Source organism: Phoca vitulina, unplaced genomic scaffold (assembly GCF_004348235.1).
Source record: "Phoca vitulina isolate PV1807 unplaced genomic scaffold, GSC_HSeal_1.0 scaffold17, whole genome shotgun sequence".
Taxonomy (NCBI): Eukaryota; Metazoa; Chordata; class Mammalia; order Carnivora; family Phocidae; genus Phoca; species Phoca vitulina.
The window spans coordinates 27,122,999-27,138,500 of record NW_022589720.1 but is presented as its reverse complement, the minus strand read 5'-3'; the positions used below and the strand labels follow the sequence as shown (position 1 = coordinate 27,138,500).

The window sequence follows — 15,502 nt, the reverse complement described above, 5'->3', positions numbered from 1 at the left end:
ATTTTCCTCCTAACATTCCTCTCTAAACAGTCTCCCTGATTATACAGTATAAAATAGAAACAATTTTGGCTACTAATCCTAAATAATCCTAAACCTTGGATACTAAAACCAGGAAATATTTATTCTTTTATATTTCTAGGTAAAAAGGTGTTCTTTATTCGTATTACTGCAATCATGACAATCTGCTATTTTAATTAAAAGAGTATGTTCTTTCCCCACTTACAGTATTAATGGTTTCACGTGCATAAAGAACCTTTTCATAAGCCCACTCATGGGGATTTAGAGATCAGGATGGAGTTAACATTTTTTAAATGTTCTTAATATTGCAATCAATTGGGGATTATTTTTTTAAGCCAATTCCTTGAAAATTCTGGATAATGTCTTCTCATCAATTGCAGGTTGTTTTTTATTGTCCTTTCAGTTAGGAGTGTAATGCTAGCTTGTAGCTACTATAAGCTTCTTCAGGAAGGTGGATTTACACTTGCAGTCTCTGAGCTAAAATAAGCAGGAAGCCATTTTGTTCAGGTCCACTGCTGGTGGCCGCCTCATCCCTGCCTCCAACCTCTCTGGTCGCCCCAGTCAAGATGACTGTTGGCCAATTTGTGCAGACTCACATTTATGCTGTGGCTCTTCACTGGACTGGAACAATTACTCTGCTTTTCAGTGATCCCAATCTGATGTTGTCATGCTTGTAAAATCCTGCTGTCAATCAAGGAGACCTGGACTTTGGTTCTTTTTAAATTATCAGTAATAACTTTTATTTACTTTGCACTCACTCCCAGAAGGATTTGAAGTAACCTGCTTTAGATATGGTTCTGCTATACTGTGACCTTGGGCAGGTTGTAACAGTCATACAAGTCCTAACCTTTCACAGTGCTTCACTGTCACAAAGCCTTCTCCATCCCTTCTCTTGTTAAAGTTATTACCCTCCGAGAATACCAGTTGACCTATATGTTTCTGGTAGAGCTAGCAGGTGGGAAACACTCTGGAAACAAGGGCAAAGGACAAATGCAAGGGTCTCTCTGTTAATCTACTGGCTGGTAGGACTAGAGTTTCAGTAGGTTAGTCCAACTTTGGCTTTAGCTCTGGCCTCCAGAGAAGTTCCCATCCCGGATATTTATCAAGAATGAGAGGTCAGAAATGCCAAGACCAGGAGAGTCAGGGTGGGTATCCTGCCAAGGACCCATACAAGGAACTTCTTGGAAAAAATTGAATTGAGGAATTTGGCCTGAATATCAGTAGCTGGAAAGGGGCCTTGAATTTTCCTAGCAGATGATTTCAGGAATATCTAAATTCTGGAGTTTAGGGATTATGGACTACAGTTTAAATTGTAAGCCTACAGTCTCTAAGAATCACAGCATTTCAGAATTGAAATCAGTCCCCTTAGTGATCTTCCAGCTGTGATCCAAGTGCCCAACACTTCTAGCATTTCGTATGGTCTCTGCTTAGGGAGGTTGTCTCTTACCAGATAGTTCACATCAGGATTGGGACACAATAATCATTAAAGTTATTCTTCCTCTTGAGGCCAGGCCTTCTGCCTTCTAACATGACCTATTCATTGTGGTTCTCCCCAGTAATGGGCAGGTGGACTGTCCCATGAGGCACTTTTATTGAACTCAAATCTGCTTCTATGTAACTTCCTCCAGTTAGAGGATTTCTCTTCTTGTGCCTTTGGATATACTTTCTCAGTGGTCACAGAAGCCCTGAATGATTTCAGAGATAAAGCACAAAAGTCCCTGAGAGTTGGCACATCTTCCTTTTACTCTCAACTTCTCCTTGTCTTCTATTTCTCTTCCTTTTCCTCTAATATTTGCACCCAGCTCTCTTATAATTCTTCAGGAAATTAAGCATGAACTCATACACAGAAGGCAGAGGGTTCCAGTGGAAGGAGAAGAGGAACTTGGTTCAAGCCCTGACAAATTTCCACCTCTATCTAAAGCTTCATAATAAATATTATTATTTACCTGATGGGGGTGGGAGTATAATGATAGAATATAAGTGAATATTCATTATAAATTGCAATGTACTATGAAGCTACCGAATTCTTTAATATTAAATTCTAAAAGATCTCAAGCATCATGTGGTCCTGGCTTCTTGTTCTACACTAGGACATTAAACCAAGAAGAAAAGTGGCATGTCCACGGACCTTAATAGCACCAGCTAGAGGCAGAGCTAGAAATGGAAGCCCGATTTTCCAATTCACAATCCTTTGCTCCTTCTCCTGCCTCTCTGTGTAACAATGAAATCAATAAAAATCATCCATGCACAGATCCTAAATACTACCCAACATATATTAGGTGCTCAATAACTAATGACTGAAGAAACATGTGAGTAAATGAATCAATGAATGACTAGTACTCCTTTACGACGATAACATTTTATAGTTTCCCTCCAAATGTCACTTCTGTTTTTAATCATTTTTTAATTAGGTCTCTGTTAAGGAGCTCAGTGCTCCAAATGGACTTGTGAAGATTATATGAGACAATGCATGAAAGTCTTTAAAAGCAGTGTCTTGCAATCAGTACATGTTAACTCATTATTATTGTTCTGTTTTCTAGCCAGTGTTCTAAAAAGACTATGCTGATGTTCTACAAATTCACTAATCTGAAAATCGCTTTGCAGTCTACTAACCCAAGGAATTCTGGAACTGCAAAAGTATTACTACTACTTGTTGATTCCTATCCTGTGCCTTTAACTAGGCCATCCATGCCTGCCCCTGGTTGTTGGCACCCAAAAAGACACAAAGTGCTGGACTCTAACTTCCTTCTCTGGGCTCATGTTTACTTAGCCCCTGACCTTTGGGCTCTGTCCGCCATTCCCAGTCAGGATTTGCCTCTTGGACCTGACAAGTTGTTTGGCTTTACCCCATTTTACCCTTCGCACTCTTGCTTCCTCTCCTTCAATCTCAATCCTAATCAAAGTTTTGGAATTTCCCTTGGTTCCCTGAATTCCCAGGCATCCTGGCAGCTCTATTCCCCCTAAACAAGGCCCTCTCCCTTGACCCAAATTGGTGTGTCTGCCTCTGCCTTATATGTAGGTCAGACACTGTCTGGTTTGTAGCACTTGTTAGAAATACTGATTTTTTGATACTTGGGGCTAGAGGGTAGACTTAGGCTCTTCATATTTCTGTGTTTCAGAGAAGAGAAGAAAAGTTATTTTTCTTCTTTATTTTTTCTTCCAACTTTTTATTGAAATTACAGTTAGTTAACATACAGTGTAATATTAATTTCAGTTGTACAATATAGTGATTCAATATTTACATATAACACCCCTTGCTCATCACAACAAGTGCCTTCCTTAATCCCGTCACCCATTTCACCCATCCCCCACCCACCTCCCCTCTGGTAGCCATCTGCTTGTTGTCTATAGTTAAGAGTCTGTTTTATGGTTTGCCTCTCTCTCTTTTTCCCCCTATGTTCACTTGTTTTTTCTTAAATGCCACACATGAATGAAATCATATGGTATTTGTTTTTCTCTGACTGACTTACTTTGCTTAGCGTAATACACTCTAGCTCCATCCACATTGTTGCATTGCAAATGGCAAGATTTCATTCTTTTTTATAGCTAGTAATATTCCATTATATATATACACCACATCTTCTTTATCCATTCATCAGTCGATGGACATTTCGGCTCTTTCCATAATTTAGCTGTTGTAGATAATGCTGCTATAAACATTGGGGTGCATGTATCCCTTCGAATTAGTATTTCTGTATTCTTTGGGTAAATACCTAGAAATGCAATTGCTGGATTGTAGGGTAGTTCTATTTTTAACTTTATAAGGAATCTCCATACTGTTCTCCAGAGTGGCTGCACCAGTTTGTATTGTTTCTTGTGTTGTTTATTTTAGCCATTCTGACAGGTGGGAGGTGATATCTCATTGCAGTTTTGATTTACATTTCCCCGATGATGAGTGATATGGAGCATCTTTTCATGGGTCTGTTGGCCATCTGTATGTCTTCTTTGGGAAAATATTTATTCATGTCTTCTGCCCATTTTTAACTGGATTATCTTTCTTCTTTATTTTTTTAAATGGGTTTTTTTTTAAGATTTTATTTATTTATTTGACAGAGAGAGACACAGAGAGAGAGAACACAAGCAGGGGGAGTGGGAGAGGGCGAAGCAGGCTTCCTGCAGAGCAGGGAGCCCGATGTGGGGCTCGATCCCAGGACCCTGGGATCATGACCTGAGCCGAAGGCAGATGCTCAACGACTGAGCCACCCAAGCACCCCTCTTCTTTATTTTTGTGTTAACTGGACTAGCTCTTTCCACCCCTTTCCATCTATTGCCTCTGGTCTCCAATTTTAATGGTGCTCAGATTCGACCTGCCCATGAAGTATGATTCTTGAATACTTTATTGGGTTTTTTTCCCTTTGGGGACTTCATACACATATCACACATACATGTATACATTGCCATATATGATCTACATCATTTTCCAGAATGCTTGAAGCTTCCTTCTTAATCTCTGAGTGTATCTGACAATTTATCAACACTAAAGACTGAACTTGAGGTAATGTCAGTAAACAAGAAAGAGCTTTGGTAAATTCACCAATAGGGGATTATCCCTGAAGTTCTGGTATGGACAAGACTTATTTTTTATCTTTTTAATCTCTGTGTCTTCTGATGAATTACCATTTAATATCTTCTCATTTAATAGTACATCTACCCCTGCTATAATCCCAGCCAGAATGTAAGTTCCTTCAGAGCATGGACTTGATCTGTTTATATTCACAGCTCTGTCTTCAGAACCTAAGAAACAGTACTTGGCAAATAACAGGCAACCAATCAATGTTTGTTAAATAATGAATGCATGAAGGGATGGATGAATGAATGAATGAATGAATGAGAAGCAGGATGGACTTGTGGTTGGACCACAGCCTTAGGCATCAAAGAGATTCCTGTTTTGGTGATGCCACTTCCCAGCTATGAGACTTCTCTGAATTTCAGTTTCTTCATCAGTAAAATAGGATGGCGGTGATACCTCCCTCATAGGTTTGGGGGGATAATTAAATAAGAGAACGCCTATTAAAGTTCTTAGCACAGTAGTTGGCATATTTTCAGAACTCGATAAATGTTGACTGTTACATCCATTCTTTTTAGTGAAAATCCTCAAATGTTGAAGCTTATTAAAGATAACTGAACTAATTTAATACGACTCGTAGTGATGACTGTACTAAAGACAAATTAGTTTCATTCATCTGTCAGCAGGATTTTACTTACAGAGCCAAGTTGACAAAACATGTATCAGTCACACCTGCCATGTTTAAAACACTATACTAGGATTTCAAGATGCAAGGATGGGAATGACAGAGTCTCTCTCCTCTAGGGACATAAAATCTAGAGGAGCTACTATGTGGGCAGTACTATGCTGAGTATATATGAATATGAGGCACTGTTGCCTCCCACATCATCTGACTTACTACTTGTGCTTTGCAGAAAATTATTCTCCAACACTTAGCCTTTCTTTTAAACCCTTACAATGAGCAACCCTCTCACTGCCTCATGAAACATCTCATTCTACTTGGGAATGGTAGTCACCATTAGAAAGGTTTTCCTTAAAATTAGCACAAATCTACTTTTCTGTGATTGCTATACATTGATCCAACTTTTGCCTTCTGGACACACCCAGAAAAGGAAAAAAAAAAAAGATTTTTTTTTTCCCCTATATATCAGAAGTCCGCTAAGTAAGACCTGCAAGCCAAATGCAGCTACACATTTATTTTTGTAAATAAAGTTTGTTAGAACACAGCCAAGCCTACTCATTTATCCATTATCTGTGGCTGCTTTTGCACAGTAGCAGACTAGTTGCAACAAAGAACGTATGGCCTACAAAGCCAAATATATTTATTATTTGGCCCTTGAAGAAAAAGTTTTTGACCTCTGCTGTATATGGCAAGTCTTGAAACACTTACAATTAATATATCTGTGCCTAGAACTGTACATGGGAGCTAATGGAGGCAGAATGAAGGCACAATATCACCTCCCTTGTCCTGGATACCATACTTCTAATGATGTGGCCGGAGATTAGGTTGATCTTTGACTGACATGTAATCCTAGAGTGTGTAAAGGACTACATCTCTGAGATTATTTTCCCCAGGAGCTTCTGTTAAGTTCTGCCTCCCCATCCTGCACTGTCGTAGCTTAGTGTTAGAAACCATATCCAAAACTTTACATCTTTCCAGCCTGTCCAGAGCAATCTGAAAACAATTCAGCACATATTAATAGGCTGCATTGGTCAGGGTCAGACAGGAAGAAGATGATATGCTCAAGCTAGGATTTTTAAGAGAATATAATCAAGAACCCATTGACATACCTGTGGGCAAGGTTGAGAGAACTAACAGGGGAATTTGTCACCACCCTTTCTCCACAGAAGGGGATGGCGGGGAGGGATTTTGCTGGGACCTGGTGATAACTGGAGCCATGGAAGAAGGGCTGCCCCACTGGAGCTGTGGTAGTAGAGGGACGACCACTGCCAAGACCAAGCCATGAGGAAGGCAGGGAGGGAGGGAAATCCTACCCTGATGTGCTCTACCCCCACCCTCTGCCTCCTGTGGGTGGAGCCCAAGCTGAAGCTGAAGGGCGAGAGCCACCGGAGTCGCCTCCACAAGGCACAGGGCAGGACTGACAGGAGGTGCAGCATTGGGACAGAGGATGACAGGGCTAGATGATGTGCCAGGCACTTAATAAATGCTGAACGAATAAACAGATGGATGAATGAAGTGAGCGCAAAGCCTGTCGTTCAGTTAATGTTTGTCGAACTGCAGAAATGAGTGTTGGGGCCGTGATTTCTTTTATGGTCTCTTGTCCCAGAGTCATCACTGCTACCCCCAGTGGACGGCTTTCCCTGTGCTCCACACCCTCTGCACGCTTCCCTAGCCTCGGCCAACCCCTCAGGGTTTCCTGCAAGAGGGTAAAAGGAGTCTATATTCTTCTGAACAGAGCTAAGACATTATCAAAGAGAGGGCTTTAAGTCCTGAAATTATTCTTAGAATCTAAAATGCATTCTAGAATGTTCGGAGTCTTAAAAAACAAAAAATTCAGCATCACTGTACCGTATGGAGAGAAATTGGTGGCTTTTGAGAAAGCTGCCCCGGACATTTGTGTTACGGGCTCTGGATTTGCCAGACGCCTCCTTATCAAGTGCCTTGCGGCTGGCTGTTTCATGTCCAAATGGATCTCAACACATCCTAGGCTTTTATTGCAAAGACGTCTGGGCTCTCCATTCACTTTGCCAGTAGTGGTAATGCTGAGATAGTGGGGTGTGTGAGAGACATCCTCAGTGGCCCCGCTTGTCACTCTCTCCTCCATCAGTTGAGTCAGCATGGAGAGTATTCAACACTTGATTCCACAAGGGATAGTCCTAAGGATTCCGAATTTTGAAGATATAGAACTTATTTGAAGGCATTGTTTGGTCTGCTACTCTAGCTAAATTATTGTAGCATGGAATGCACAAGACTAAGTTGGGCACTGAATTAGGAATTGCTGTCCATATATCAAAGCAAATTTTATAAAAAGGAACTGCAGACATAGAGGGGCCACAAATCATTTTTGTTCTAATTCAGAGCCGTACTACTGGCAGTTGTCACCTTGTGCTTCCCAAACTGAGGCCAGTCAGTTCCCAGAGTTGAGAACGTCCTATACAAAACCCGGAGCCAGGCATACTGGAAGGAGCAAAGTGGGAACTGTGATTTCCAGTGGGCACGGCCCAAGTGACACAAGCCCACACCCGACAGCGCAGTGAACAGCCTTACCCTCACCAAAAGTTAGTCCCACTTGGAAAAGCATTCTTCTGCCAACGCTCATGTGAACCCATGAGACAGCATCAGATCTGAGCTTCAAGTGAGCGTGGCCAAATGCCCGACTTCAGCCACAGCTGTGATAGGAGTTGTCAATAAACTTCACTCAAGGTCTCCAGGACCAAATTTCATCAAATCTAATCCCAATTAGGATGATTGACAACATTTGAGTAAGATCTATGGATTAGATAGTAGTACCGTGTCGGTGTTAATTTTCTGATTTTAATCATCACACTCTTAAGGTAAGAGAATGCCCTTATACTTAGGAAAACATACTGAAAAATTTAGGGGTTAAGAGGCATCATGACTACAACTTATTCTCAAGTGATTCAGAAAAATAACAATTTGTGTATACGGAGAAGAAAGTGATAAATATGGTAAAATATTACCTGTTAGGGTATCTGAGTGAAGGGTTTATGGGATTTTCTTTTTTTTTATGATTTTTGCAACTTTTCTATAAGTTTGAAATTACTTCATAATAAAATTGCCAAGAAACTAATTCCAAAAAACGAGGGCTATCGAATGCAGTCATGCTGGTGCTGTTCAGTGAGTCAGAAATGATCTCTCCTCTTTGTCATCCTTCAGCTAAAATGAGTCATTTTCTCTTTCAGCTAAAGAACCCTTCTATTCATGGAGGTGAACACTACAGAAGCTTTCCACATGAACCTTGAAGGTAAGGGGAACTTGATCACATGTCCCTCTGTCACACCGCCCGTCTGTCCTGCTGTCCATTTCAACCAGGCAAGGACGGGGACTCGCCTATCTTGGGACTCACTTATCTTGGCTCAGAGAAAAAATACTTCCAAACTGGTCAATGTCTACATTGTCTCATTCTGCTGTTCTCAAAGACTTTTTCAATCTCCCCAGCCTGTCCTGCTCAGACGAACCTTCTGTTTTTCTAAAAGGAAATACCAAAACTATTAATAGCTGGCATCTCTTAGTGGTGCAATAATGAGAGATTTTTATTTTCTTCTTATGTTTTTTCCATAGTTGAGAGATTTTCAACAATGATTGTGTTACTTTCAAATCAAGAAAAGAAATACTGTTTATTCTTATTTTCCCAAGCAGCTCTATGTAAATTTTTGCCATAGCTTTCTGTGCCCCCCTCAGCACCCTAATGTCATCACTGCTTCGTGTCTCCATCCTCCCAGCCCAGTGACAGACCTCATGGAAAGACTCATATGTGATAGGCCCTGGATCTTCTTCTTCTACCATTGGCAAGCAAAATCATTTCATGGCCCCATGGCCCACTGCGTCCCAGGCACAATCTGCTGGGTGGGATCTCACAAGCTATTGGTTGCCTCTCCCCTACTTACAGTATCCTATTGCCATTTTGACATTGCCCTATTTGCTGTTTTGGTGTTGGAATTGGGTAGAAGTACTTAACTCACATTTCCCCCCTTCATCCCAACTCAAATACCATGCCCCCATTCCATCTCCCTAGGATGCCAGGCCCAGCTAACAAATCAATCATATGAAGTATCAAGACTCCACTTTACCGATGGAGAAACCAAGTCATATGGCTTTCCTCTGTATATACTACAGTAAAATGGGATCTAGACCCACTGAGACCAATGTGACTGTGTAACCCTGAGAACGCACTCTCTCTTTCAGAAGAAGTTAAGGACTCTTGAAGATATGAAACTGACTAGGTCATTGGTAGAAGAGAACTGTGGCCAAAATTGTCCTAGGATTTCCTGAGGCCACCCAGGATATTTACTAGTCTTCCAAATTTGAAAAAGTGATAGCCTTTTCAGGGTCATAGGGCACTTCAATGTTAAGAACCAAACCTGAGCTTTCCCTGTGGCCCAGAGATTCTCAGCTTGAGCACTGTTGACATTCTGGGCCAGATCATTCCTTGTCATGGAGGCTCTTCATCCCTGGGATCTTAGCATCATCCCTAATCTCTACTCACTCAATGCCAGTAGGACAGCACCCTACCATACTTGTAATAATCAGCAATGTCCCCAGATGTTGCCTAAGGTTCCAGGAAGGACAAAATGTCCCCCAAGTAGTGATAATAAAATAATGCCAAATGTCCCCTGGGTCGGGGAGAGGGGAGCACAATCAGCCCCATGGACCACCACCACTCTAAGTTACCTCAGCCCAACAAGAACTTCTGTTTTTCATGCAAATGGACTGAAATGTATAGTATTCAGACAGAAGTGGCCAAAATGCTCTGGCACAGAAGGACCCTGTGGCATAATATAGCCTGCCCAGGAGTATTTGGTAACATTGCAACTGGTGAGCCAACCTAGCCAGACAACCAACCTCTCTGCGTTTCTGCCCCTTGATGCCAAATCCTCAGAGGATTTGTTTGAACGGAATGGAAACAATGAAGAACAGGGTAGCACTGAATACTGTGAGTAGTCCCATTCATGAGGACAGAGAGGTCCAGAAAAGCATAGTGTAGTCTGAACTGTGTTGCAAAGCACCAGGGGGGTTTGGCTGCTATTTTTTATTTTTGCAGTAAAGATGTGGGACTCAGTCTCCAATTACTTCATAAAATTTGATATTTTTAAACAAATAGGCACCCATTCTTGGCAGTGGTTTAACTGGAAATCCCTTTTCCCATTCCTCAGAGAGTGTAGAGCAGGTGAGGTTGTGGGAGCAGATCTACCATGTACCATTTGGTGAGCCAAGGCCCCGAGAGTAAATCCCAAAGTGCTAGGATTGGTATACACATTTCCTGCTCATCTCCACGTGTGCCTTTTTCTCCCTCGTCGATCTCCCTTCCCTGCACCCACCTCCCACAACCCTCCACCCCTTACTCAACCTAGTGTTTGGTTTAAAAAACTGCCTCTGATACCCATGAGTATCTGTGAAAACACAGGCAAGAATTCAAGAACACTTACATGGTCATCCAAGAGAAACAGAAATGCAGCTCAGTTTCAGGGTGAAAAGAACAACCAGAAAGCAATGTTCATAAAGGAATTAAGAGGGGAAAATCTCCCTAAAAGAGAGGATTATAATTAAGCCTAGAATCGCAATTCCTGGCCAAGACTCCACCAAAAGTGCCACTGTCCATTTTGTGGCCTTTAATCTGGTGTCTGGTCTCTTTGACTTGTCCCAATGTCTCAGTGGGTCTAGATCCCATTTTACTGTAGTATATACAGAGGAAAGCCATATGACTTGGTTTCTCCATCGGTAAAGTGGAGTCTTGATACTTCATATGATTGATTTGTCAGCTCTTGTCCCAGTGACCTCCCTAACAATCTCTCCCTGGCACATCCTCCTGAGGGTGGAACAGAACACCACTCGGACCGGCACACCAGGCTCCTTAGTAAGAGCTTGGCATCCTCTGGGCTCTGCCTATTCCAACTCTCCACCTCCAGCCTTTTCCCAAGCTCCCATCTGCCCAACTCCGACCTTAACTTTTTCCAGACTGCAAGGGAGTTTAGAAACAGCCCAGGACACTGGGGATGGGAGTGGGGGGGAGTGGGGGGGTGGAATGTGCCCTCCACAGAGTGTGCTTTGAAGTGTGACTGAAACTCTATGCCTGTAATCTTTTCACCCTCCATGTTTGCCTGCCAGAGTCCTTCAAATGCCTATCATTTGAGCCTCTGCTTTGACTAACGTATGGCATTGCTCAAAACCTATGCACTGACCTAGAACGGTAAGACCTTAATTTATGAATAAGAATCCGTTTATCAGAGTAGCTTATTGGTACTTCTCTAAGACGAAGGCCTTGGAATTCGGACACAGGACAAGTTCATTAGATTGCCGCAGAGAGATTGAAATGATGGAGGTCTTGAGCTCCAGACCCGCACTGTCCAATACACTAACCATTAGCCCCACATGGCAATTTACATGTAAGTTTACTGAAAATAAATAACTTTTAACTTTTGAAATTCAGCTCTTCAGTCACACTGACCACATTTCAAATGTTCACATGTGGCTAGTGGCTACCATATTGGACAGAGCCGATAGGGAACATTTTCATCATCATAGAAAGTTTCATTAGGCAGTACCTGAGGCTGTTACTAGTGATGGGGAGTTTTGGAGAGGAAGCCTAAAATCACCAGTTAGGTAGGGAGGGATAGAGAAGAGTAGAAGGAACAAAATTCCAAAGGAAAGGTGAAGGGGGATGAAAGGCAAACTTTGTATGCTTTGCCAAGGGCCCAACCCTGACCAAAGATGCATCCACTCTGTCACAGAACTGTCTATGTTGACACCTGCGAATAAAGGAGTGACTGGGGTCAGCTTTGGGCCCCATTTCCTCCATTGTATGGCCCCTCAATTCTGTGGGCTCCTTTTGAAGCAAGAGACCCTATCCCAGATCCTGAGCTGAGAGGGCTCAGCACATCACTCACACACAGAAGTCACTGGGCTCCCAGTAGCATAAGGCATCCCATCAGTATCCAAGAGTCCACTTAGAGCTGGGACTTGCAAATCAAAAGACATGCAGGGGAAAAGGAATAACTTCTCCATCTGGAATTAGACCTCCAGAGAGTCTGGGGGACATGGTGGATCCAAGCAGCTGTGGTCATCCCTCACTCATAACAGTGATTTGTGCCTGCACAGTACTTGCCATCGTGTGGAGCATTTCACATATTAATCCAGCTCAGCCACCCAATAATTGGCTGAGAAAAGCAGGGCAGACATACCCTCTTGTCACTTTCTCGTAGAAGAAATTCACACTCAGAGAAAGAGATGTGCCACAGTTGATCAATTGGTAACTGGCAGAACCAGCTCTGGAACACTCTCGTCCCACACCGTCTGTGGCTCGTGTCATCTCTCTCTAGTGATGAAGGTTATTTTGTACCTGTCCAAATCCCCACATGTGTCAGCCCCAAAGGGTGTGAACTTGCCTCGGATCATGACTCCAGTTTGTATCCAACCCCAAGCCAATGACAGAGCCCCTCGCAGCCTCATGGACTCTGAATTACCAGTGACCCATGCAAGCTGCCAAGCAAGAGGGCAAGGTGGACTTGTGGCTAGAAAGAGCACACTGATATGACTTTTCTTAAAAGACCCCTTCTAGACAAATGCCGATATCCAGAAAATGGCAAAAAGGGAATGGTATTCATGGCAGCCTCGGCACCAGACTTCCTGAATCTGTTTTCCTATGCACAAGACACAGGCAAGTACTGTTTCCCTGGGTCCCAAAACTCTAAGTCTGCAGTGGGAAACATGCCAGTGGCTTTTGCTTGCTAGAAAAAGATCCAGAAAACTGGATCAGATTAGTCCATGTATTGGACTTTCAATAGTTTGGGCCAAATATTTATGACTATTTATAACAGCTGACAGAACTGAGCTCTGTGAGCAAAAGCAAAGGGGAAAATGCAACCAGCAGTGTCTGCCATGCCGTTATACCCAGGGCTGTGAGTTCCCTCCCCAGGGAAGCCGCCCAGCTCCTCCACCAGGTCAAATCTGCCCACCATTGGCTCGCATGGCACCTGCAGAACTCCCTCGTAATATATGGGTCATTTACATGTAAGTGTTTTACTGGCTTATGTCTTCACTACCAGACTGTTAGTACTGAGGGGGTTGTTTTAGCACAACACTGTATTCTCAGGGCCCTGCCCATGCCTGGTGCGTTATGGATGCTCAGTGGATATTTGTTGAAAGATGGATTGATGAGTGGATGGGTAGATGGATGTGTGGATGGATGAATGTTCCAGCCACTAAACTAGGTAGACCCTGCCTTTTTCTGCAAATGCATTAAAAAGGGCTGAATCATGGTTTTCCTTTTTCCTCCCCATTCTCACTTACTGAAACTGCCCTGGGAGTATTTACCCCCAGACCCAGCCTAACTCAAGGACCTTGGCCATTATGTCTTCGATTGGACAAGTGGCTTTTTGTTAAGAAAGGGCTTCTTCCAAGGGAAGCTGAGTAAAGGGAAAAGAGAAAAGAGGGACTATAAGCCAGTAAGAGACAAGTAATTATCTTGCTGCATAAGTAGTTCACATATTTTGAAGGAAGAAGCAAGTTTGAAAGAACATATTGTACACGACTGAGAAAGGGTGATTAAATCCAGTAGAGACAGGATGTGCTTGTACAAGATGGAACAAAGTGAGGGAAAAGAGGGCGATTTTGGGACTGGTAGTGGTTTCAAGGCTGGGCAACAGGCAAGGAGGTGGGCCTTCAACCCTGGAGCACATAGGCTGTCCCATCTCCTCACCACTCTTTGAACTTCCAGATCTTCCTGCTCTGCGTACCAAGGATGAATAGAAGCTGAGGGGCCAGGGTAAAACAAGTGGCCAGCTTCGGAGAGAGAACCCTAACGAACTCCTTAAACTCCTCTTGAATAAGATGACCCCCACCCTTCTCTGAGGCTCTGAAAAAAAGTTTTTCCATGAAATTGCCTTTTACCCACTTGTCAGAAGCTTAATGGCAAATAATGGCTAGTTACCCCTGGGTATTTTAAAGAACTCTCAGGTGGACACAGTAATGGAATTCAGAGAAGTGGAGGGAATTCTTAAAAACAAGGAAGCAGGGGCACCTGGGTGGCTCAGTCATTAAGCGCCTGCCTTCGGCTCAGGTCATGATCCCAGGGTCCTGGGATCGAGCCCCACATCAGGCTCTCTGCTCGGCGGGAAGCCTGCTTCTCCCTCTCCCGCTCCCCCTGCTTGTGTTCCCTCTCTCGCTCTCTCTCTCTCTCTGTCAAATAAATAAATAAAATCTTTAAAAAAAAAAAAGGGAGCAGGCTACGGGACATCAAGAACCATTGCAGTCACTCTTTACAGCCCGGGCAGAGATGGGGCGCAAGCTCAGACTCACACCCTGATTAACACAGGGAAGTTGGCTGTCAACATCTGCTGAAAATTTTGCCACAACATAAATAAGTAGTTTCTGTATTCTCCGGATGGGGACCTTTTCCATGTATTTACACCATGAAAGGACAGGTTTTTAGTAGGAGACTCTTTTTTTTTTTTTTTTAATTTTTTTTTATGGTTATGTTAATCCCCATACATTACATCATTAGTTTTAGATATAGTGTTCCATGATTCATTGTTTGTGCATAACACCCAGTGCTCCATGCAGAACGTGCCCTCCTCAATACCCATCACCAGGCTAACCCATCCTCCCAACCCCCTCCCCTCTAGAACCCCCAGTTTGTTTTTCAGAGTCCATCGTCTCTCATGGTTCTTCTCCCCCTCCGATTTCCCCCCCTTCATTCTTCCCCTCCTGCTACATTCTTCTTCTTCTTTTTTTCTTTCTTAACATATATTGCATTATTTGTTTCAGAGGTACAGATCTGAGATTCAACAGTCTTGCACAATTCACAGCGCTTACCAGAACACATACCCTCCCCAGTGTCCATCACTAGTAGGAGACTCTTTTTGTGGTCGTAAAAATTTTATTGTGACTTTTTCTCCCTCAATGACAAAAGTGATAACTTTTTATTTAAGTATTTTAGTAATATTTTATTTTATTTCAAAAGTAATCATCTTTTTTATTTTAAAATCATCCTCCTAGAGATAACTACTGCTAATGTCCTGGTGTGTGTATTTGCTAGTCTTTCTTCTGTGCACATAAAATAGAGAGAGATGCAGATATTAGAATTGAGGTCAAAGACATTTACTTTTCATACCCAGTCTTCTTTTTCCTTTTCACAGGTTTCTATATCATTAAGTTTTTTATTGTATTTTTTTAAAGATTAGATAATACTTTATTGTATGACCATACCATGATCTAGTTAAATAATCCCTTATCGTTTGATATTTAGATGTCTTTCAATGTTCTCTTTTTACAAATAG

The 15,502-nt window shown here is 42.5% G+C and overlaps 1 protein-coding gene across 1 annotated transcript in view; it reads left to right on the top strand.

Annotated features, from left to right (window-relative positions):
- Nucleotides 1-15,502, top strand: part of PRLR (prolactin receptor) — a 153,368-nt gene that overhangs the window by 110,330 nt on the left and 27,536 nt on the right. The window contains exon 2 of the mRNA XM_032415398.1: nt 8,411-8,472. The gene's annotated coding sequence lies outside the window, so the exon portion shown is untranslated. The remainder of the gene's footprint in view (nt 1-8,410; nt 8,473-15,502) is intronic.